Source organism: Mauremys reevesii, linkage group 3 (assembly GCF_016161935.1).
Source record: "Mauremys reevesii isolate NIE-2019 linkage group 3, ASM1616193v1, whole genome shotgun sequence".
NCBI lineage: Eukaryota > Metazoa > Chordata > Testudines > Geoemydidae > Mauremys > Mauremys reevesii.
In genome coordinates, this window is record NC_052625.1 from 175,752,675 (window position 1) to 175,777,949 (window position 25,275).

The following is a 25,275-nucleotide window of genomic DNA, read 5'->3' on the forward strand; positions in this document are numbered from 1 at the left end:
GTCCCTGTTCCAGAGACAATCTAATGAGATCCTGCAGAGGCCTAGCAGTTGTTGATCTTTTAGACCTTCCCATGCACTTTATGGGGGAGATTGTCAAAGGTATAAATGGGAATTAAGCACCCAACCCCCATTGTCTATTAGTGGGAGTTGGGCATTGCATTTCAAAGTCTCCCCCTCTGGCTTTTTCCCACACATTTATGCATCAAACAAATAGCTGCTGAATGATACAGTTCACCGATTTTTAAGTAGTGTTTTAAATCTTATGGTGCTGATTTTTTTTTCTCTCCCCTCTTCCCAGGCATTCGTGTCTCCCACACCAGTCTTATTTAATGTTTATTTGCAATCTTTTTAGCACTTCAAGATAAAATTAACAAATACATGAAGGAATCCAAAGACATACTTTGCTTTTGATTGCTTTGAAAAGAACTACAACAAGGTGAGTATTTACAATTTACTTTATTGTAACCATTCTCCTCTGACTGCCCTAATTTACGGACAAAAGAACTGCCATATTTAATAGACTGTGGCATGCATGACCCACCACTTAACATGATTCAGTTAGGTATGGAATTAAACATGAGCTACTTTTTTCAATTTGCTGCATGTCAGATAATATACAAAGTACAATAGCAGACTTGTTCTAATTTTTCCTGTCCCTGTTTTTACATCAGTAGCCTACTTCCTGTAGCAGCTGGGGGAAAAAAGTACAATAAAAATGTTTAAATGTACTTGTCTGCCTAAAGCATGTTATAAAAAATATCACAAAAAAATGAAGCACAACTGTTTACAGAACATGTCAGAAATTTCCTGACAACTGTAAGGAAACTCAGACACCAAAGGCTACCTTCTGGTTCCAGGCACGAAGCCACATTAATTAAACCTCTTGCCAGTGGCAGAAGTGACCTACATGAGATGGAGGTGTGTGGGACTGGGTCAGAGTGCTTATATGCTTAAGTGTGTGGCCCATACACCCAAGCTTTTCCATACCATGACCTTCTAGCAATCTGCCCATGGAATGCATGTAGAGTGTTACAGCAGTTTATTAAGGCAGAAGTGAGGCAGAGCATTTGTTTGATTCCACTCCTTGCCACAATTCTTTGGCCATGTACATCTTGAGCACAGCTGCAACCTGACCCAAAGTCTGTGCCAGCAGTTGAAATCTGCTGCTTAATTAGAAATAATGGTCTGTGATTATTTATTTTTTAAGGCTAAAGTGTGTCTTTTAGGCACAGTCCAGAGTACAGGGAGCACTGTCCAAGGGGGAACACCTGAAGGCATTTCGGCCCAGATCCACAAAGGGACTCACTTTTAAGTGCCTAGAAAATCACTGGAATCCACAAAGCCTGAGTTAGGGCTGGTCTACACTAAGGGGAAAAATCGATATATCGCAACTTCAGCAGCTCGTGAATAACGCTGCTGAAAGTCTAGTATCTATCATCTAATCCCCTCGTCCTCAGATGCGATCGATGCTCTCCTCTCCATATCGCGCCACGCGCGCGCGTGCGGTGAGTTGGGAAATCGATAGAAAGCGCGTTGATCGGATTATATCGTATCAGATGAGAGACCGATATATCATCCCCTGAAATCGATCGCTACCCGCACGCGGTAGGGTAGTGTAGTGTAGGCCTCAGGCACCTAAGCTCCCTATACAATGAATAGGGAGAAAGAAGCACCTAAGAATGTGATCCTCAAAAGCATGCCAGGCAGGGAGCTGCCTAAGCTAGCCAAAGGGGGATGCTGATAAGAGGAGTGTATCCTGAGCACTGACCCTTTCACAGGCTCCAGGGAGGTATCTAAATCTGCTTCTGATCCACAGCCAGGAACCCCTTTCCTGGAGTCAGGCTGCTTAGGCACCTAAACCATTCTTACAACTCTGCACAAAATGGCTGCATGGAGAAGGGGGAAGAGAGTTATTTTCATGCTGTGTCTGCCCCAAATATAATTGAATTAAGTGTAATGACTTCAATAAGACAGCCTCACATAAGAATATCCTAGTGGATAAGGCACTCATCTCAGTGGTGGGAATCTGCTATTCAAATCTAGCTTCTTCTTCTTCTCCACCCTCACCCCCACCATAGGATACCTGGCCTATTAAGGGGCCCAGTCTATCCCTGATGAGGGCTTCTTTTAAGAAAATGACCCCACCTCAGCCAATCTGGAGGTAAATACCTGCCTAGCTGGCTGGTTGGCAGCTAACTGGCTAATGAGCACCTGAACCTGATAAAAGGCTACTAGATCTCAGCTGGGGGAAGGTGATCCCAGAGAAAGGTACTTAGGGAGGGACTTCCCAGACATCTGCTGAAGGTTTACCCTGGAGGAGCTTTGTTGCTAGGGAGCCTGAGGAGACTGGCAGGAAGCAGTACAAGAAGCTAGGCCCCAGGGAGAAAGCCCTAGGAGGAGTTGATTTGTGAAAGGGGCCTGGAGGCAGATGTGGATAGGAAATGGCTCAGACATACAGCAGTGAGCCTGAGGAAGGAGACCTTAGCTACTTAATACAAGGACCCTGTGCTGGCACCCAGAGTGAAGGAAGGGCCTGGGTTCCCCTACCTACCCCCTAGAAAGGGGTGTAAAAGTCCCCTGATACAAAGAGAGGTCAAGGACTGTTGAGCCCAGCATGGGGCTGAAGGCCTGGGAAAAGATCACAAGACAGCTATTTTGTTGTACTCTCTGTCACCTGGAATGGGTGAAATTATAAGTGATCTGGCTGGAGGGCTTAGCTGTGAGAAGGGGCAAACCACCAAAGGCTTGCAATGGCTATTGACAGAGGAATACTAGAGTCAAAGTATAATGGAAGTGCTGATATAGCGCACTTGGCCAGGAGGGGGTGCACTAACCAATGAGTGACCCCTCTACAGACTTCCTTTGGGGTTCTGTGGGCTTCAGGGACTGAATAGTCCTTGCATTCCCCTGCAATTCCACATGTCAAGGAAGGCTCTTCTGACCAAGTTCAGCCCTGATGTGAGCAGGCACAGCATGATTAAAATCAACGCCACTTATCCTTCTTGTACTATATCCTGCTGAAAGCAGTGGGCAGCACCTAATGCTTTTCAGAAAGCCCATAATATATTCAGTAAACTGTGCAGCACTATCCTCAAGAAGAGGATTGGGTCCTTTCCTAACTGTCCATTCTGGCCTCTTTCTTTCAGATGATCATCTCACACTATGTGGCATGAAGTTGGACTATCCTTATAATTATCTTAACTGCAAATATTATTACTGATCATAAAAGGAACAGATCCCTTTGAACTTCAGCTACTTCCAGTGCCCATGAATGGCACTGACTATGACATATGATGAACAAAGAGGTAAATTGTAAAATTTAATTTTAGTTTTAATATATTACAGTATCTTATGACAATATATTGTATGCTTGTTATTGTAGCAACCACCTTTGACTAACATTAATGTCTTCAAAGGGTGGAATGGGGTGAGAACAGCATTAGGAGTTTGTTGCATGAATTGGAATGTTCCTTGTTGTGCTGTGATCTCAACTAATGGTGCTCTCATTTGTAAGCACAGAAGAGCATGAGGCCCAGATCGGCTCCCACTGAAATAAATGGGGCCTTTCCAGTGACTTTGATGGGAGTGGGATGGGACTCTAACAGCAGCCTTCAGTACCACAGATCATGCGAATGATATTGTAACTAAGGTTTGATTCTGCCCACTTTTACACTGGTGTAACTCCATGACTTCACTGAAGCCTCTAATGCAGGCCTGCACAACATGCGGCCTTGGGGGCCGCATGCGGCCTGTGTGGGCTCACTGTGCGGCCCACGGGGGGTGAGGAGGCGAACCGAGGGTGTGGGAGGCTGAGGAGGTGAGTGGGCGGGCAGTGGCAGGGGGTGAGTAGGCGAGCGAGGAGTCAGTGGCTGACCTGTTCTACTGATCTGGTCTGGCTCCCATCCCCTCTCCAAGGGTAGCAGCTGTCTGGAGGTGCTGCCTTCCATGCCTTCCTCATTCACACCTCATTTATTCAACAGGGCAATTGATTACAAAGTTGGGGGAAGATCTTATTCTACTTCTAGCAAAAAGACATTTTTCTTTTACCTTAATTATACTACCTTAGGGGCTTGCTATAACATATTACCAAGGTTCAATACCTCTGTATCGGTGGAGCAGCGCTGGGGAAGGAGGATTTGTTTCCGTGGGGCGGGTGGTGCTGGGGGAGGAGTATTTCAGGGGGGCTGGGGGGGGCTGGGGGATGTTGTGTTTCGGGGGGGCTTGGCGGCACTGGGGCGGGGTTCGGCGGGCGGGGCGGGGGTTCAGCCTCAGCTGTTTTCTTTGGAGTAATATGGCCCTCAACGCTTTGAGTTGTGCAGGCCTGCTCTAATGACTTGTGGCAGGAGAGTTAGATCCTACATGCACAAGAACTGAAACAAATAATTTAGCAATGCAAAGATGCACAAACTAATTTTGCTAATGGATGCGGCAGTGGTCTGCTTCTTGCATGAGAGGGGAAATAAGACCAACTGGATGATCAACAAGATCAAAAGGATGGCTAATTTCTTTTAAAATAAACCATTTTTATCAGCTTAAAAACAACCATAATCTAACTAGCCTGGCATAGCTAGATACCATGGAGCTGAACAGTAATATTTGATGCTTGTCATTACCTCATACTGCCTTGGGCTGTTATCTTGCAGCTCTGATAAAGAACGAGATTGTAATGTTATAGTCTTTCTTGGGGAAAGGGTGGCATGTAGCTGCATAGCTATGTGAACAGGCCAGAAATTGAATTGTGACTCAGTCAAAATTCCTTCCCTGCTTCCCATTTCTCTAGTGGAAGTAAGTAGCTTTACTCTTTTTCATGGAGCAGCTTACTCCAGTCTGCGTGTCCAGCCAGCTAATCTGGCTGGTGAGTAGAAAGGGGAACGGAGCCAAGGATGAACTATCAGAGGCAGGGAAATCATCCCAAGCTTCTTTTTAGTGGGGAGGCAGAATTTTAACAATGAGGTAAAGAAGCCCCTGGGAATTATCTCTAGTACTTCAGAGCGCTTGCCACAAAGTTGTGTTCTGAGCTAGGTATTGTCTTGGACCATTGCTCCATTCCCCGCTTGGCCTTGGCTATACCTAGTATATGTTAAGTAGCTGTATTTGAGCAGCTGTCTTGCCAGTACTTATTATCAGTACAACTTGGAATGCTATTAACCATGAAGAAAGCTTGACTACTGGGAATGCTCAATGACTGACATTTTAAAGGTTAACTTTCATCCAGAAGATGCTGCCGCCATGGAGCAAATGCTTATATAGCTAATGCCACTGACAGTGATGGGAAGTGTATAATGTCAGTTCAAGATGAGAGGCTACAAACTCAGAAAGAGCCCACTGAACATGAATCCCACGGCACCAATTAATCTTGACTTTTCTGAGGGAAAGATGACTAAATAAAAGAATGAGTGCTGCATACATTGCCCAGTTGTCTTTTGTTTTTCCCTCCTACCCTCAAAGACTATGTTTTGACTCCTCATCTACCCAATTAGGTTATATTTTTCTTCTGTAGCAGGAATGACATTTATGACTTTACTAGAGGAAGAAGCAAATACTATGGTGCATTGTGAACAATAGTTGGAGCAGAGAGGATGGGAAGGTCCAAACAATGTGGGACAATGATCATTATGGATGTAACTATTTTATTCTGCTGTTAAGCTGTGAAGGCCCATGGTCCCACTGAGCTGTTGTATGGCAACGCCTGGATGACATTTGTTGTTCGGGATATGTCACCCCCCTCAAATCAATGACAGGTAACATTAGATTTTGGGGAGATGGGATTTCCCAATAGGTTTCCTCCCCTCCCTCCCCCCCGAGCTGTTTCCCAATAGGTTTGCTGTATTAACTACTGCCATAATTCTTTTGTTTTGGGGCCTTTGGGAGCAACGATCAGGGCCCAGTTGCACTAGGGAGTGTATCAGTATACATATGATCTTTGAATCAAGACTGAATGTCTTTTTAAAAGATATGCTCTAGCTCATGCAGCAGTTATGAGACTGCTACGGGAATTACTGGGTTACGTTCTACAGCTCATGTAAAAGCAGAGTATCCTAATAGTTCATTCTGGCCTTCAAATCTTTGATTATAAGGTCTAGATCCAAAGAGCTTACAGGCTTGGCGATTCAGGGAGAGGGATAATTGCTTATGTATGCGTGTGTGTGTGTGTATGTATCTGTTTGTAAACATACATTGTATCCCATATCCCCATCTAGCCCTCTGTATGGCCTGTTATATTTTAACCAAAATCACCTAGGCTTGCGCTCTTAGAAACATTATTTCTGAGTGTTCTTTATTCAGAAATGAGCATTGATAGCTAAGAGTTGTAAACAACTGCCTAATGTGGACCCACTAGCTAGTACTTCCTTTGAATTAAAGGAGGAATATGCAAACCCTTTTTAGGGGCATTAAGGATAAGCAATGTGAACAGAAATGAAATTTACATTCAGGTAAGACTAAACACTTTATTTTCCATTATGAGAATCTTAGCAGGTTGCAAAACCATGTTTGGATACTCACATCACGCTTATGCCGGTTTCCATGAAACTTTCTAGTGACTACTATGGGTACTGGATAAGACTGCTAAATTTAGACCTTATTCATGTAAGTGCCAATTAGAATATCCAGATCTTGCATTTGGACATCCTCTTGAGTGCCCCACATTTGAGAAGTTGCCCTGCAGACAAAGGTGTGATCACTGGGAAAAAAATACAGGAGTGAGGGCAAATTGTGAAATGAAGATGATTAAATGTTGCATAAATATATTGTGTGTTTAAATGGGTGAACGAAAAACTGCTTTAACTAATTATTTGACTAATAATTCACACACTATTTTTGGTTCTCCCCAGATTTTCTGTCCTCCTTAAATAGCATGCTAATGCTTTTGCTTTCCATAGGATGTTGTCTTGGACTTACGGAGGGTTCTGGGTATTGCAATTAGTTTTCTTGGTTTAATTTATAAAAAAAAGGATGGGCACACAAGAATGGGAGTTTTCCAGATGCACCTGTATGAAAAGATTAATTTTAAATGAAACTGACAGGCATATGTCTGAGGAAACAGCTGTGAAAAGTCAGTCTATTGTTTATAGTGTCATATTTTTCAAAATTTTGCAGCAATTCTGAGCAAATTTTCTTCTTAATTGAGTTTTTACATCTCCATTACATTAGACAGTACAAAGAATATAACCCTTATACTCCATGATATGAGCTAAATGCTATGTACGTTGAGTTAAAGAAAATTGTTCTCATGGGAAGCGTATTGTCCATTATTGGGATTTTACACTTGTCCCTAAGGCATCTAGTATTGGCCCGAGACATGATGCTGAACCTTTGATCTGGTATGTAACTATGTTACTGTTGTTTTCCCCATCTGTAAATTGGGGCTAATTATACTGACTTTTGTAAAGTGCTTTGAGATTTACTGATGAAACACTTGGTATTAGAACTCTGTATTATGTTTCTACTAACATAAGTGGTCTGTAGGTGAGATCTGAATTAGATCCATTTACCGTATAAATCAATGGCGCAATCCTTATGCAGATAATGACAACAACATTTTTTTGAAATAAGGTCATCTTCATGTTCCTTCCCAGTTTGAATGTCAATAACTTCATCCTCTGATTATGAATTGCTTTCTAGTGAGACATCTTAATTTAAGAGATTATGAATTTTCTATTACTTTTCTTTGTTGCCAGTCTGCAGAATACAGTGATAGGTTAGGTGTTTGTCACTGAGCACAATGGTACACATATCACTGTGGTGCTCTGCTTCTACGGAGACAATATCCTTGTAAGCCCTTGCATTCTTCAACCACTCTAGCCTTTCATGGCAATTCAATAAGTGTACCTAGAAATAAAAACCAGGAGACTTAGGTAGTTCATTTCATGAAGAATGATCACTTCGTCTTCCACTGAAATGTAGCTCTGGTGAGGTGGAACCTGGAAGTGGCTGAACAGTACACAGACAGATGATGTGAGAGATCAGGATAAAAAGTGAAGAATAATTCTTGTCCTACTGAACTGTGGAAGGCCTCAGAAGGCGAGAGCTGTGGCCTGATGGATAGGACATGGTATTAGGAGTCAGGAGAAATGGGATCTATTCCTAGCTCAACCACTGACCTGCTGTGTGACCGTGATCAAGTCACTTCATCCCTCTCTGCCTGTTTGCTCTCTGACTTATCTATTTAGAGAATCTTTTTAAGTATGTGCTTGTGTAGTACCTAGCAAAATGGGGCCCTAATCTTGACTGGGGCTTGGAGGAGCCCCTCTAATATAAATAATCAGAAGGAGTTTAGACAAGGTGATTTCAATTATTCAAATTAGAATTTTGAAAGATTGTTGAAAGATGCTGTGGGATCTCTAATGATCACATAGAGTAAGAACCTAAGTTGTCATCTCAAAGATGATATCTTTGGCAGCAGAGTGCCACATAGCTACACACTGGGACACTGGTTCAGTAGTCTCATTAAGAAAAGCATTTCCTGTTAAGCCTGGGCTTTCTTGGGGATAACCGAGCCAAGTACTGACCAGCCCCAACCCTGTTTAGTTTAGGAGATTTGACAAGATTGCAACCCAAGGTGGTATGACTGCAAGCCCGATACAGATATCTTCAGGTCCAAACACTCCAAAGTATAGTTCCTGTGCCAGGATTGGTTGTATATAGTTTTCTTTCCTTGACAGTATAATTAAGTCTAATGTGATTAAAAATCATTCTTGCTTAAGGTTTTCACTTCCTGATTGGACTTAGCTCATTTACTTTGTTTTCAGGATGTTATTTAATGATTCACTCACTTTCTCTTTCTCTCTTGACTGATCCAAACTGCGCCTCTTCCAGTTTCCAATTCTGTACTGGTAGTTTTTCATAGAGTGATATAAGTACAACATTCTTGGCTGTGTTGAACTGCTCATCATCCAGCTAGTCAAATGCGTTCTTTGGTGGCTTGGAAGTCTATCTGGTCATAGAATTGAATATCATACCATCATTTCATCAGTACTGTACTATCCTAGGTTTAGACGAGTTTTCAGGAAATTGCACATTTTACTCTCATCTTAAGAATCAAAATTCTGACAGGTATGTGGCTAGCTTTTGTGTCCACTTAATGTAAGAATCAACATAGCTTTCTAAAAGTTGAAGACTTTTTTTTCTATAGTACAAACCTATCTTTAATCTATAAATAAATATTTATTCATAAATAAATACTCTGATATTAATGTGGGTCAGATTCTCAGCGTGTATAGTCAGATTTGTTCTGACTTGAAAGTGCCACAAATTTGCACCAGCTGAGGATGTGTACATGTTACATGTACAAAATGTTACATGTAACAAATATTAATTACGTAGTATATTAAACTAATAACTAGCGAGAGGAACAATGATTTAGGGAGTGGCAGGAGGATTACTGAAGAATTAATTAATATGGGATGTTTGAAGTCATGTAGGGGTGTGTGTATGTATAGATAAAAAGTAGTAGGTGTTTTTTATGTAAACAGTTGGCCATTAAGGCCAACGTTTTTCAGAAACATCTACTGATTTTGGGTATCTCAAGTTTTGGATATGCAGCTTGAGATACCTAGCATCTGATTTCAGTAACTGCTGTTACCATTTATTTTATTTGGAGTTGTGAGTGCAGAGCCTTTCTGAAAGTGAGGCCACAGATTTCTCAAAATGACCACTCAGAAATTGAGCCACCCAAAACTAGTGGACATTTAAAAAAAAAATTGGCCTACAATTCTTCTTCTTGATGAGAAAGCTGAGCTTGTTTGTAAACCAACATTCCTTACACTTAGTACATTAGAAGAGCCTAATAAATAGAGTGTATGAATGGAAACTGAGGTCTCTTAGTTTTTGGTTGCATAGGTAACTGGGCTGGTGAGAGGAACAGAATATCACAATTTATGATTTATAGGAAAACTATAAAATATATTATGTCATTTAAAATCTGATACCTCAGACTGTAATAAAACAAAATAATGGCAGCTGTTTGAAAGGTGCTCAGGCTTGGGAATGTTAGAAATAGACCAGGGATTCATTAGTAGTGGGATTGAGCAAATAATTGAAAATCAGGTGTAGGGTTTTTTACCCTTTCTTGAGAAAAATAAATAAATCTGGCTCTACTTCAGAACAAAACATCATTTTGAAACAAAAAAGCAAAAGTCAAAAGGTTTAGTTTTCAAAATGTAAAAATGTTTTGACTTCCTGAAATCCCATCCCATTTGTTTCGATCAACTTGTTACCTATCATCTCTGTGTTCTTGGGAAACCAGGGTTGTACCCAGCCTGTCTGACTCACTAACGACCTCTCCCCCCTGCCAGCCTCTGCTTGAACCAAAGCCAGTCAGAAGAAAGGCTTACAAAAAGCAATGAAAAGAAAGTGGAAGACACACCTAAACCCCTCCGGACAAGGGTAACAGGATTAAGGAAACTCCCCTAGCCTCATTTGCATCAAAGATGGGACAGGGAGACATCTCTATTAGCATACAGAATGGAGAACAGAAATTCCAAGGCAAGAACTGTATAGAACTCTGGGACCAGAAAAGCAGGGGAGCACGGCATGATGGGGAATCTCTGCTCCAGATGTTAATGAACCCACACCTGCACACCCAGCTCAGTAGTTATCAGACCAATTCTGTAATGAATCCTTTATTGGTATCCAAAATACAGAAGCTGCCTAATTGCATTGTGAGCTCCTTCGAAGCAACACTGCCCATAGCCAGGAATAATCAGTTGCTGTTGTCTAGCCCGAACAAAACAACTTTGGTACACTGCCTTGAGCCGTCAGTTTACCCACAAACAAATACAGTGTTCTACTTTGAACCATTGTTCTTTCCCTACAGAAACCCCTACCCATGCTCAAGTAAGTGCCTGGATACAAAATCTGCATCAGTTCCACTGGGACTTCATCTTCTCCTGCCTGATCGTGCTGGGGGCTCTGCTTGTCTCCAGCATTCCAGACCCTCAGCTACCATCACCACCACCTGGGAACCCCAATTGATTCAAGCTTCATGGAGTGGTGAGAACCAAGCTCTCTCTCTCTCCCTCTCTAGGTATAGCCTTCTGAGCCTGACTTGTGTGATCTGACTTTTATAATCAACTTTAAGTTAGATTTTATATTATAACTGTTTTGTTTGTTTTGGCTCCCCTTGTATGGTTATTACCTCACAATAAATAACTTTCATGGTTAAGCTGGTTGCTTCTGTCTCTCTCTTCCCCCCCCACCCCTCGTGAGTGTTTTTTGACTTCCCCATTTGCTCTGCAGTAACGCTCCTCGTACCTAAAATAAAGATCCCTGCGGCGCCCAAAAATCCTGTGGGGCTTGCTCATCAACTGGGGTACTACCAGAAAAATTGTAACCTGAAAGTGGGGATAGGGATGTGCTGAACCTGGGGCATAGGAGGGTGGCAACTTCGTAGTGCTGCTTGACACAGACTACTGAGTCCATGGGCATATAAGGGGTCAGCATGGGAATGCTGATTGACCCGGTCCTCTCAGATGCACTCTGTTAGTGTGTGTGTATGTTCGTCTGATTCTGGGGCTGGAAGAACCTAGATCCTGCAGGATAGCTCCATTGCAGAAGGGAGAAGGAGAGCTCTGTATTAGAACACCAGTGATACAAGCAGTACATTGATAGAAGTACAGACCCCCCCCCCCCACACACACACACTCTGAAGAGTAACCTTAATAAATGTGCATACCCCACCCCCCAAAGTAATGGGCAAATCCGGTAACAAACTTGAAACTGTATTTTTCGGCAAATAAACTACTCTTCAAAAAAGTTTCATTCATTTCTAATTAGAAGGGAAAGTGCAGACAAAATGCAAGTTAGTTCATTGTTTCAAAGCTTAGCACTTGAATATCACCATTATCATAGTAACAGCAAACCTAAATTGCAAGCTCTTTGGGGCAGTGACTGTCTTTTCAAGAAGTTTAATGGAGCCTGCTCTGACATACAGTAGAACCTCAAAGTTACGAACACCAGAGTTACAAACTGACTGGTCAACCACACACCTCATTTGGAATCAGAAGTACACAATCAGGCAGCAGAGACACACCAAAAAGCGAATACTTTACACCACAGTGCTATGTTAAATGTAAACTACTAAAAAAGGGTGGGGGGCAGGGGGAAGCTTAAAAAATTTGACAAGGAAAGGAAACTTTCTGTTTTTCTTTCATTTAAATTAAGATGGTTAAAAGCAGCATTTTTCTTTTGCATTTTGTTCAGAGTTATGAATATTTTAGAGTTATGAGCAACCTCCATTCCCGAGGTGTTCGTAACTCTAAGGTTCTAATGTACTGTAAAATATACAAACAGTAATAAGTTGGCACTGAAGTCAGTAGATATGTCACCATGTGACTTTTTCTAGACCTGACCCATGTCATGTAACAAGGACCAGAAACATAGATCAGTCTTTTATCAGCACTCCTATTATGACTTCCACTAGAAGTGCTGGAATTGGGGGGGGAGAGAAAAGGGGGCAAGAGGACACGTCCCTCCCACTTTTTGAAAGTGGCTGGGCCTGGCCTATCCTTTTTTTGCCCAGGGCCAAGCTCCCTGTTCCTCCTCTTCCTCCTGAGGCCCTTACCCTGGGTAAGAGCAGCTGGGGCAGCTGTGGGGAACCATGGACCCTCTGCCACATATAAAACCATAATAACTTATTAATATATGAAAGTGATTTTATTTAACAAAAAAAATCTGGTGCAATGCAATAAACTAACATGAATCAAAGTGACCCAAACCTTTTGAGGCCTAGAAACCTGTATTTCATTGGAAAATTCTGGCTGAACTTGGGAAATGAAGTAGGGAACACAGATTTGCCTCTCCTGTTATATAGCCACATATGCTTTTTTGAAATCTCTTCAGGAATTTGGAAACTATGTGGAAGGCTGTGTTGCAGTGCTTAGTCTCTCACCATCATTCTCATCCTTTGTAGCAAGCTTATATTAAGCATTGGATCTGGATTTTCATGTTACAAAACTATTAGTCTTTATAAATGAGCTGCTTGTGTCACTCTGTTTTTTGTTTTTTTCTTTTTTCCTGTCAGCATTTGTCTTGCTTAGGATCATATAAAGTAGTGAGACAAATGTTGAGATAGACAATGTGGGTGAGGTAATATCTTTTATTGGACCAACTTCTGTTGGTGAGAGAGACAAGCTTTCAAGTCACACAGAGCTCTTCTTCAGATCTGGGAAAGGTATTCTGAGTGTGGCAACTAAATACAAGCTCGAACAGATAGTTTAGCATAAGTAATTAGCACATATTATAAGGAACCATTTAAGGTAGAGTGGTCCGTTAATACCTCTGCAGCCATAAAACAAAAGGAAGGGGTTAGTGGGTTACAGATTATCAGGACTCTTCCTAGGGGAGTGCGGGGCCTGGGACAACCCCCACACTCTACTTCCCCCAAGTCCCCGCCCCGCCTCTTTCTGGCTTCCACCCCCTCCCACAAGCAACTCCAGGAACCAGCGGGGCAGAGCGGGCCAGGCTGGATCTGGGTCGCTTGCTGCTGCCGGCGCCAGGTCCCCGCTAGCCCCCCAGGCCGCCCTGGACCACACATCTCCCTGAAGTGTGGGGTCCCCCAAAGCATGGGACACAGGGCAGTTGCCCCAGTCCATCCTATGGATGGGACAGCTCTGCAGATTGTTGTAATAAACCATAAATCCAGTGTGTCTGCTCAACAGTGAATGGACTGAACAGAGTTATGAATTTAAGCTCCCAAGAGAGTGTTGTGCAGGTTTCCAATCAACACCCTCCACAACACACCTTTTAACATCCAGGGGTCCTACACATGCCTATCACAACATGTGATATACTTGATCCAGTGCACTAAATGTCCCAAAAGCAACTCTGTGGGTGAAACCAGACAATCACTACACTCTCAAATGAACTCTCACAGGAAAATAAGACAAAAACACCATATCATCTGGGGGTGAACACTTTTCACAATGTGACCACTCTATATCTGACTTCTCAGTCTCAAAAGAAACCTGCACAACACTTTCAAATGATGAGTCTGGAAGCTTAAATTAATAGCTCTGCTAGACACTAAAAGCCAGGGACTGAACAGAGACACTGGATTTATGTTTTTTTTTTACTATCTGTAACCCACTAACCCCCTCCTTTTGTCCTATGACTGAAGAGGTGTTAACAGGCCACTCTACCTTGAATGGACCCTTAGATTAGAATATATGCTAAGTACTTATGCTAAATGATCTGTTCCACCTGTATTTAGCTGTGATACTGGGAGTACCTTTCCCAGACCTGAAGAAGAGCTCTGTGCCTCAAAAGCTTGTCTCTCACCAACAGAAGTTCTTCCAGTAAAATATGACCTCACCCACCTTGTCTCTCTAATATCCTGGGACCAACATGGCTACACTTACACTGCATTGAGAGACAGTTGATTGAGAACTAGCAGCCACTCCCTCGTCAGTGTATGTCATAGGTGCCAACTCCATGAGTGGTCTGGGGCTGGAGCACTGGCAGCCCCCCATAAGCTCCCCCCCCCAGGTCTCCCGCCGGCTGGCAGGCCCTGCAGATAGGTGCAACCTCCTCCCTTCCCACACCTCCCACCCACCAAGAACAGCTGTTTTGCAGTGTGAGGGAGAAGCAAGGATGCAGCTTGGGGGCGGGGGTGGAACTGGACAGGAAGAGGCAGGGTGGGGGTGGAGTGGGGATGGGGTGGGGCCGTGGGGGACGGGATGGAGTGGGGGCAGGGTCTGGGTCAGAGCTGGGGGCCAAGCACTGTCTGGTCCTTTGGAAAGTCAGCACCTGTGGTGTATGTGCTACTGTGCTTTACTATCAAAACAGCACTGGAAAAGTGCATGCTAATGACTGGAATTTCTAACAAATGTGTCTTTCCTCCCTTATGTTCCCTCCATAGATTGTTGCTCCTGAGAAATCTGAGGATCATGGTTTTTCAAGTTCTTTGTCATAGTTTCTACTGTAACTAGATCTGGCTGGAAAAATTGCAACAAACAATTTATTTCAAGACTTTAGCCTCCTTTTTACAAGTGATCTGCGAGAAAGATGTGATGTCACTCTTCACTACTGTTTAATTATTTGAGTGAACAAATTTTAGTCTGTAGATTGTTTGTTGTTTGAAAGCTGCCTGGTACAAGTATATTAGTTTTGCGGTAGGTGAAGATATGTGGCTTTGTCTCTGTACTCTGATTGGTTGATCTAAACTTTATAAATAAGAGGCGTTCCTGAAAGTGCTTTGATTCTCTCCGGGAAAGAATCGGTGAGCACATTAAGGAAGAGAAACAGTAAGGAATTTTAAGACATTTAAAGTCTTTTGTCTTTTATATAAGAAATTGTTATATTCCGCCGTATGTGTACTCAGACTTAAAAATAGCTGGGTTCCTTCCTGAGAGAGGAAAGGATATAAACCACATTTATTGGCTGTTGAGCAGATTTTACATCTACATGTGCATGAATGTGTGTGGTCCTAGTGTGAAGGATGTGATCAGATCTCTGCAATAGCCTGTATGCCAGGCATACTGGGAACAAATCCATCCTTCTTCTATTTTAATAATGTTACCCATTTTGACCTGAGTGGGTAGTCTATATTTGGGGTCTTGCAGATTGTTTCTGTTAAGAGGAGAAATGGTTCCTAGTAATGGAGTAAAATTATTTTTTGATGCAATCTTGTTCATTTACAGAGAAAGTGCACATAGTCCTGTTCTCTCACCAACAAGAGGTGATTCCATTTTAGATTTAGTATTCACAAGTAACAAAGACCTCACAGAAGAACTGGTTGTAGAGGATATAGGCATGGGACCTAGCAGTGCAGGGGGTGCTGCAACACTCCCAGCTGCTGGCCCTGCGCACCCGGGGTCCCAGCCTCAGCTCGGGGGGTTGGGGGAGTGGATAGGGTCAGGTTGTGGGCTTTCAGCATCCCCACTATTAAAAATGTTCCAAGGTGGAGGACAACCTTGATTCAATTGATCATTAGTTAATTCAGTTTATTTTTGTTTATCCTTCCATTTAGTTTAGATCTATAATTTGGGTCCTTGATTTCAAAAGGAGAAACTTAAAAAAATTAAGGGAATTAGTTAAGGAAGTGGACTGGACTGAAGAACTCAAGGTATGAATATGGAGGAAGCTTGTAATTAATTTCTGCAATTTAGGCTTCAGATACTTTAAGTCAGTATCCCAAGCAAGGGGGCAAACAATTGAATGGAAGGGCTGCAAACCAAACTGGACAAATAAGCATCTCAAACAGGTCATTTAGAGAAAACAGCCTACAAGTAATAGAAGAAGGGATGGATCAGCAAAGAGAGCTACCTCTTGGAGGTCAGAACGTGCAGGGATAAAGTGAGAACTGCCAAAAGTCAAGCAGAGTTGAACCTTTCAAAGGAAATTAAAACCAATAGTAAAAGGTTCTTTAGCCATATAAATAAAAAGAAAACAAGAAAAGAAGCGGGACTGCTAAACACCGGGGATGGGGTAGAGATTAAAGATAATCCAGATATGGCCCATGGTATGAATTTGTTTCAGGTTTTAATAAGGGTAATGAAGAGCTTGGGGGCAGTGGCAGGATGGCTAATGGGAACAAGGATACGGAAGTAGAAATGACCACATCTGAGGTGGAAGTCCAATTCAAACAGCTTACTGGGTCCAAACTACAGGCCCTTTTTATTTGACCTCCATTGTACACAAAGACTTACAATACATTTTGAAAGAGAGAGAAGTAAAGGTAAACGGTAACTAGTATAAAATACAATATTGGTTTACAAAAGGTAGATCATGCCGGATCAACCTGATCTCTTTCTTTGAGAAGGTAATAGATTTTCTAGACAAAGGAAATGCACTATATCTAATCTATCTGGATTTCAGCAAAGCATTTGATACAGTTCTACATAGGGAATTAGAGGTAAAATTGGAGAAGATGGGGATTCATACGAGACTCAAAAGGTGGGTAAGGAACTGGTTAGTAAAGGGGAGACTACAATGGGTCATATTGAAAGGTGAACAGTTAGACTGAAGGGAGGTTACTAGTAGAGTTCCTCAAGGATTGGTCTTGGGAGCAGTCTTTTATAGAACACTTTCAGTAATGACCTTGGCACAAAAAGTGGGAGTGTGTTAATAAAATTTGCAGATGAATCAAAGTTAGGAGGTATTGCCAAACAGAAGAGGACCCGAATATCATACAAGAAGATTTGGATGATCTTGGAAACTGGATTAATAGAAATGGGATGAAATTTAATAGTGCAAAGTGCAGGGTCATGCACTTAGTGACTAACAAGATTCTTTTCCATATAAGCTTGGGACATATCAGTTGGAAACAACAGAGAAGGACAAAGAGCTGGGTGTATGATCAATAGTTGATCACAGGATTACTGAGTCACCAATCTGATGTGGCTATGAAAAAGGCTAATGCAATTCTGGGATGTATCAGATGAGGAATTTCCAGTAGAAATAAGGAAGTATTATTACCAATATGTATGTCACTGGTAAAACATCATCTGGATTACTGTGTGCAATTCTAATCTCCCATGTTTAGGAAAGACTAATTCAAACTGGAATAGGTACAGAGAAGAGCTACAGGGGAATGGAGAACCTGCCTTATTATCAGAGAAGACTTATGGAGCCTGGCTTGTTTAGCCTCACAAAATGAAGGCTGAGGGGAGATATGATTGCTTTATAAATATATCAAAGGAGGGTGAGGAGTTATTTAACTTAAGGGCCAATGGTGGCACAAGAACAAATGGCTATAAACTGGCCATTGATAAGTTTTGGCTTGAAATTAGATCAAAGTTTCTCACCATTGAAGGAGTAAAGTTCTCAAACAACCTTTCAAGGGGTATATTGGGGGCAAAAAAAACTAACTTGTTTTAAGACTGAGCTTGATACATTTATGGAGGGATGGTATGATAAAATTCCCTATATGGGCATATGGTCCACCTGTGACTATTAGCAAATATCTCCAATGGCCAGGGATGGGACACTAGAGGGGAATGGAACTGATTTATTACAGAGAATTCTCTCCCAGGTGTGTCTCTGGTGGGTATCACCACATGCTTAGGGTCTAACTGATCGCCATATTTGGAAGAGGGAAGGAATTTTTCCCCAGGTCAGACTGGCAGAGACCCTGGGGTCTTTTTGCTTTCCTGTGCATCATGGAGCATGGGTCACTTTCTGGTTTGAACTAGAGTAATTGATTGATTCTCTGTAATTTTAAGTCTTTAAATCAAGATTTGATGACTTCAGTAACTGAGCCAGAGGTTACGTGCCTAGTACAAGAGTGAGTGAGGTTCTGTGACCTGTGACGTGCAGGAGGTCAGACTAGATGATCACGATGGTCCCTCTGACTTTAAAGTCTACAAGTCTACATCAGTGAATGAAGGTGGGGGAGGTTAAATACATTGGATGTTGCAGATGTGTCTCCCCATCGTAGGCAAAAGTTTGCGTATCTGCAGGCGAGGAGGATTCATCTCAGAGTCAGTCTTGGCTGGGTTGCCTGTTTCTGCTAGATAATATGATGCTGATAGCATTGCTACCACAGAGCCAATTTTTCTACCTGATGTAGGAGGTGTTTAAGGCAGAGAAAGCTTTTTCTAAATCACGAAAACTGCTTTTCACTACTCAAAAGATGCCAGAAACTTTGCACACACAGTTGAACTGGACACTAGCAATTGGCTACCTTTATTTTGTTTCTGAACATTTTTTTCTCCTTGGAGTTCTACAGTACACATTGTACATACATCCTAAATGCACTTCAGAAGATGATCTCTCATTGTATGGTCCCAGAACATACAATTTGCCATTCTAGATCATACAGTACCATTGGTTTGTCCATCAAGTCTGGCATCCTGCCTCCAGCTGTGACTCATAAATATTGCTTCAGAGGAAGATGTCTATTCCCCACCCCTTTATAACATGGATAGACAGCTATGTGGGATGTGGGGAATGGTTCCTGGCTGCCAGTGTGATCTGAATCCACAATGAAACATCAAGTTAGATCACGTCTATTCCTACGTATGACTAGCTATGTTGTTGCTGATCATAAATAGGGCCAGAGGATTTTAAAATTGGTCAATTTCCCATTTTCAGCTGTTTACAACAGCATGACATTTCAGATGTAACTGGGAGACCCATCCCAAAAGGTACTAGGAGATGGGTCTGCTCTCTCTCCACCCGTAGAGCAGCTGTGCAGGGGAAGGATAAATCCTGTCCCTTCCCAGCCTGGCTTGGACTCCCAGCTAGAAGCGACCTGGCTGGGGTGCTCCCAGCAGCAGCAGGAGATCAGACTCGCCTTCTCTGGCTGCAGGAACTTCCAGGGCTGCTGCCCAGCCCCAGAGTTTCCTGCAGCAAGGGGAAGCACTCAGAGATGGGTCTGATTTCCCCTGAAGAGATGCCATGCAGGGGAAGGACAAGTCCTTTCCCAGATAGGCGCCCCCGAACTGAGACGTTCTCAGCAGAATGGGGGAGAACAGATTTCACAGGGAAGGGCTTATTTCACGGTCTGTGAAACATTTTTTCACAGCCGTGCATTTGGTAGGGCCCTAATCATAAAACTAACCAGATACATTGTAAATTCATGTGGCAGTGAATTCTCTATCTTTATAATACATTATAGATCACTGGCTCTTGTACAAGTGAGCACAGCAAACCTTTCTTTCTCCCCATGCACACGTCTTTGCAAAGGCCAGAGACGGTCAATGTTCTTGCACTCAAAGGAATGCAGAGACTGTTCCTTGAGTGTGCCTTGTGGTGCAAGTTTCCCCAGGGAAATGGGAGAGGACCATGGGCCATACAATGGCGTGAGCCACAGACAACTGTGGAATAAGACTGTTTCTGTTTCCCCTCCCCACCCCCAAAAACTGACTCCTAACATGTCAAGTTCTCTGAGCCCTCCTGATACATTAATCTAGCCAAGTAAAACACAGTATAAAAATCCACAAATGTGTGTTTAAAAAAAGTACATCATCTTCAATGGAAAATAACGGAAGAGAATATCAGACGGACTCAGGGCATATAGGGGTCAACTTGATCCCTTGCCAAGTAGGCTTCCTCCATAATAAATCAAAGCAGCCAAATAAAACATAATATAAAAATCGGCAAAGTACAAAAAAAGTGCAACAAAAAAACCTTTCAGGGGCTCTCACTGACTACATTCCACCCATTATTCTTAGCTAGTTTTAAGCCCTGATAATGGAATCAGATTGGGATGGACAGCAATATCTCTGTACTTATTCAGCAAACACTTGCTCCAGGAAGATGTAACATATTTTGTCTTGCTCAGCTCAAGTTCAGGAAATATTATGTTTTGGTTTTAGAGACGAAGCGATGGTTTTAAAGAAAAGACGTTAAGTGAGAAAGGGATTGGCAAGTTAGAAAATGCAGTTCTCTTCCATTTGATAAACTATACTTACCCGTTCTATTTGTGTTGAAATGAAGACTTTGCATTCATGTGGTCTGCCTCAGCAGAGCTGCTTTGATGTTTATTAGGACTCTGGTTTGGAGTAAAAAATGCATGAAGAAGAAAAATATCTTCAAAGATAGGGCAAAAAGAAGCCAACCCCCCAAAACGGGTAGCAGACATGGTAACCAGCATCCTTTGCTTTTGTTAGCTGGGCTATACCCATAATGTTTCCCCTTAGAATGCCAGGGTAATTATGATACTTAGTAACATAAAATTAACGTTTTGGGATGGAAAAAAGCCATATGGCTCATCTAGAGTCATCTATGTATCTCTCTAGCTTTCATACCCTGTAATATTTTATCCTCTAAGTGCTTGTATGATTATTTTTTCAGTATGTTACTGATTATAGCATCTATTGCTGCTTTTGGTACTACGAAATTACCCTCTGCATAAAGAAGTGAACTCCCTTAGTGCTCGCTCCTTTCAACTATGTTTGTGCATCCTATAAATTATTCAGAGGTGTGATATTAGTGGATGTGGTCCTGCTCCAGTTCACCCAGTCATATTAATAATCTTAGATCATTAAGCTGATAAGGTGCCAGAGCAGCACATAAGCAGTGAAATTTACAATGCAGATTTTTGGAATAATTCTTATCTGTATGATGCCAAACTCCACTTGTGACATGTATTTGCAAACTATAATCTTCAGCGCTGTTTCATCCTTGGAGTCAGGGTTGAAATCTGGCAGCGGCCTTTGGGGAATGCAGTGTGATTTCCCCCCGTCATCCATCTTCATAATACTTTGAAGATTATTGCAATCAGGAGCTTCATATAGGCAGCCATTTTGTGTATTATCTGCAGTCTGCTCACTACCGGCATGCTTGTGAAGTGTTCGAGTACTTCTGCAGAAGATTTCCAATCACCTCTTCCTTCCTTTTACTGGCCTATGTAGAAAATATCTATAATGGGGTGCAACTGAGAGATTCTGATTGTCCCTCCATTCAGTTGCCTAGGCAACAGTCTTGTGGATATCCAGCTTTTTCTTTCATTACTGGAGATGCCATTTTTTGTTGTTTCCTCCCCCCCCCCCCCCCCCGCGCTGTATTTACCACTGAAAGAGAATAAAGAAGCCTGTTCTGCTTTTCTTTAATTGTTTGGAGATCATTCAGAGTATAAAGTCTTGCTAAATTATGTATGATAGGCAATCATACCATAGGCACAATGCATAGTTTAAGAAACCACATAATTAATATTTTTCTACCTAATGGGACAATTTCAGAGGTGAAGACAGTTAAAGCTAGATTCTCTGGAGCACAAATTCTGCTCCCAGTTACACCTATACCATTGTGAAATCAATCAAACTGAAATGTAAAGATAGGTTGGTGTAACTGAAAACAGACTTCAAACCCCTTAAACTAAGTTTGATGCCTTTTTTACATGCATTGAGGTAACAGCAGTGATCAAATGTGGAATAAGGAGGGGGGAAGTGCTTATATGGCCTTGCTCCTAGAACATAAACATCTTTGCCCTAACTGGCTTATAATTCAGACAGTCTCCCCAAAATGAGTTTGTGATAGGGTCTATATGCCACACTGGCAGTGACAGGAATAAGGGGAGCTGGAGAGCCCAGTTACCCCATTGTTTGGCATTGGGAGGGGAGACAGGTAATTAAAGATTAGACCTATCTGGGGAGAACCAGACTGGGTGGTCCCTATAAAGGAAGGACTACAGGACAATAGGGGGAAGAGACCCAGGAGAGGAGCTGTTGAGTTTCCTCTCTGTGAAAGGAACCATAGAAGGGCTTTCAAGAAGGAGTTTGTACCCTGGGAGTGTTTCTGAAGGGAAAGCATGCAGTGTAGTTGTAGCCATTTCAGTCCCAGGTTATTAGAGACAAGGTTGGTGGCATATCTTTTATTTGACCAACTTCTGAGACCTGAAGAAGAGCTCTGTATAGCTCAAAAGTTTGTCTCTCACCAACAGAAGTTAGTCCAATAAAAGATATTACCTCACCCACCTTGTCTCTCTGAAGGGAAAGGACAGCTGGGGCAAGGAAGAATCCTAAAGCAGACTTGGGAGAAGAGAGACTCCAGGGAAGAAGCCCTGAGGAGGCGTCAGGCATCCTGGATGTGGTGCTCTCTAACAGAGTGAGGAAGAACTCTGAAGCGCCAGGAAGAAGAAGGGTGAAGAATCTTTGGAGGATTGAGCCTGGGAAGCGTGGAAGAGTTTTCATTCCTTTGAGTTGGGACATTGTCCACCTGGAAGGGGTGGGACTCATGGGGTATGTCTACACAGCAAAAACACCTGCAACAGTGGGTCTCTGAGCCCAACACTACAGAGTTGGGTTTGAGCTATGGGGCTAAAAATAAGCATGTAGACTTTCTGGCTTGAGCAAAGGAAAGAAAGAGCCAGTAAATATAGGGAAGCAATTTAAAGTTCCAGTGTCCTATCCTGCTTTAATTCAAATGTGGATGGGAAAAGCCACAGGGGAATACTTTTAGTAATAGAATTAGTCTCTTGTTACATGTGTGCTATAATAATGATAATTTGAGAAGCTGTCTGTTCTCCTCAATGACAGTTTGGCTCTTGGGTTGAAAATAATTGGAAGCCTGATTCAGAAGCAAGATGGCTGCCTTGTTAACTGGAGATTCCTTCTATTAGCAGGGGTGACCACAACAAGCAGAAGTGGTGACCACTTGAAGGAGCTGGAAGAACGGACATGTTAAAAGATGACTGGTTTCTTGAACCAAACCAAAATGTATTGGCACTCCACCCGAGTGATCTGAACACCACTGTTATCTGAGCTTGATAGGGAATCCTAACAATCCCAAACATTCAGGGCTAGGATGTGGAAGGCCCTTCATGGCTGCACAAGGTTTGAGGGGACACACATTAGCAGTCTCAGAACAACCTGAGTTTTGGGGCATGCAGGTACTATATGCTCCTGCTCTGCCTCCCCACCCCAGGCAGCAGGATGCTGGAGAGGGATGGAGCAGACTGCAGTACTGATCAATGTGGAGAGGGATATGGTTTCCCCCTACTTCAACCTTATACTCTCCCCTTTAGTTATCTAGTCTCCATGGATTGCTAGCAGACAACAGTGTCTGTGATCCACAATGGGCTTGTGCTCATGAATAGGGGAATACAAAGGCATGGGAGGAGCTTTCCACCCTCTACGTATGCCATCTCATGTACCAGTTCTGATCAAAACCAATAATTAGGATGGGAGGAAATAAAAATTCTGGTACAGTGAGATAATGTAAAAGACATATAAAATACTGTAGGTAACTTTACTGTTCTCCTTGAGTGCAATAGGAATTAATTTCTATTTATAGAAAACTCTGGGATTTGGAGCAGCTTTTTAAATAAACCTGACTAGATGACTATTTGGGAGGAAAGGGGGTATTCTGTTAAATCTTTATCCCTCCTTGCTGGACTATTGATAGGATAACAGACCAGGTGTTTCAAAGTAGATTTGTAGATTTTTTTTTCTGTCAGTTTATGATGAATTGTGTTTGTTTTTAGTGTTTCCCCTGAAATATCATATGTTGCCATATAAGGCCCTGAATAAGGAGAGAATCTCTATTCAGGAAAGCACTAAGCATGTGCTGAATTTTAAGCACTAGGCATGTGCTTAAAATTTAGCATGTGCTTTCCTGAATTAGGTTTTAAGTGTGCATTATACAGCACTGTGATGTGATTTCTCAGGGTACCCAAAAACCTAGGTCATCATGTAACATCAAGAGAGAGATTTGCTGATGCTAAACTGGGTGACAATTCCCTGTCACCCCAGTCTGATAGCTACCCCAGACAAACATCTCAGGACTCTGCTAGCCCTTACTTTGCCTTGTGAGTAACACTTGCTGCACCCGTTCCTAGCTCCCTGGAAAAACGTTCCCCTGGAGCATTCAGCCCCTTTCACTGGACAAGCACAGCAATTACAAGGTCACTATCTCCAAAGAGACAGTGCAAACACCTGCTTGTTTGAGTCAGCTAAGAATTCACACTTTACTTAATATTAAAGCACTGAGGCTACTTATGATAAAACAAAGAGAAGTTTATTAAGAAAGAGATTGAAGTGATATAAAGCAAGGATAATGGAAACAGAATTGGTTGCAAAAGAAACAAAAGTATAACATGCTTCTGAGAGACTAAACATAACTTTAGCAAGTTACAATCCTTTTGCTAAAGCCATTTTCTCATCCTCATAGGTTTTTGTAGAGTTTTCTGATTTCCTGTTAAATCAAGATCCAGGTTTTCATGAGTTTATTATGCTCTACCAGGAGTCTCCTCAGTAAATGGATAATGAAATGCCCTTTTGCTTCTCCTTATATTTCCCAAAGTTTATTGTCTTTATTTCCGAAGTCAGGATGAATGCCTGGGATTTAGACTTCTGTGTCTTCCCATGCTGATTTCTTGCTCCCCGCCAGCCTGGTGTTTCCTGTAGACTTCCATGCAAACACAGGTCCTATTGCATTTGGCTCCACAATGTTCAATTTACATTAGAGACAGGGAGATCGCTACTTCCCTCCTGGCTGGAAGAAGATCTGCTTCTCCCTGTTGTTTGGTTACAGACTTTAAAGCCTAATATCAGTAAGTAGCCATAATTCCTCATACACTATTAAAACATACATTTCATGATGATATTAAAGACCAGTGCATTACCGGCTGTCATTCCATAACTTACATGAGACTCTCTTTATAGAGCGATCCTATGACAGCAATGAGTTAGGTGTTTATCAGGCTTGGTAAGAGTTGGTGTTACATGACAGTGGACTCTTTGCCAGTTGGCATTGAGGGGCTCTGAGGGCCACAAGCACAGCCTGCTCACTTTACCCACTGTAGTATCTTCTGGCTGAGATTTTCAAAGCCACCTGAAGGATTTGGACTCCCAACTGCCATTAGAAATGAATGGGAGTTGAGTGTCCAAATCC

The 25,275-nt window shown here is 42.3% G+C and overlaps 1 long non-coding RNA gene across 2 annotated transcripts; it reads left to right on the forward strand.

The window, feature by feature from the left end:
• The first annotated feature begins 2,324 nt into the window (after window positions 1–2,324).
• Window positions 2,325–23,676, forward strand: LOC120402114. Of its 2 annotated transcripts, XR_005596988.1 has the most exons (4): window positions 2,325–2,430; window positions 3,147–3,305; window positions 22,374–22,524; window positions 23,006–23,676. It is a non-coding gene; the product is annotated as an uncharacterized LOC120402114 (long non-coding RNA). The 2 variants fall into 2 exon arrangements; XR_005596987.1 differs by lacking the exons at window positions 22,374–22,524; window positions 23,006–23,676 and adding an exon at window positions 14,858–15,035.
• The last annotated feature ends 1,599 nt before the right edge of the window (window positions 23,677–25,275 follow it).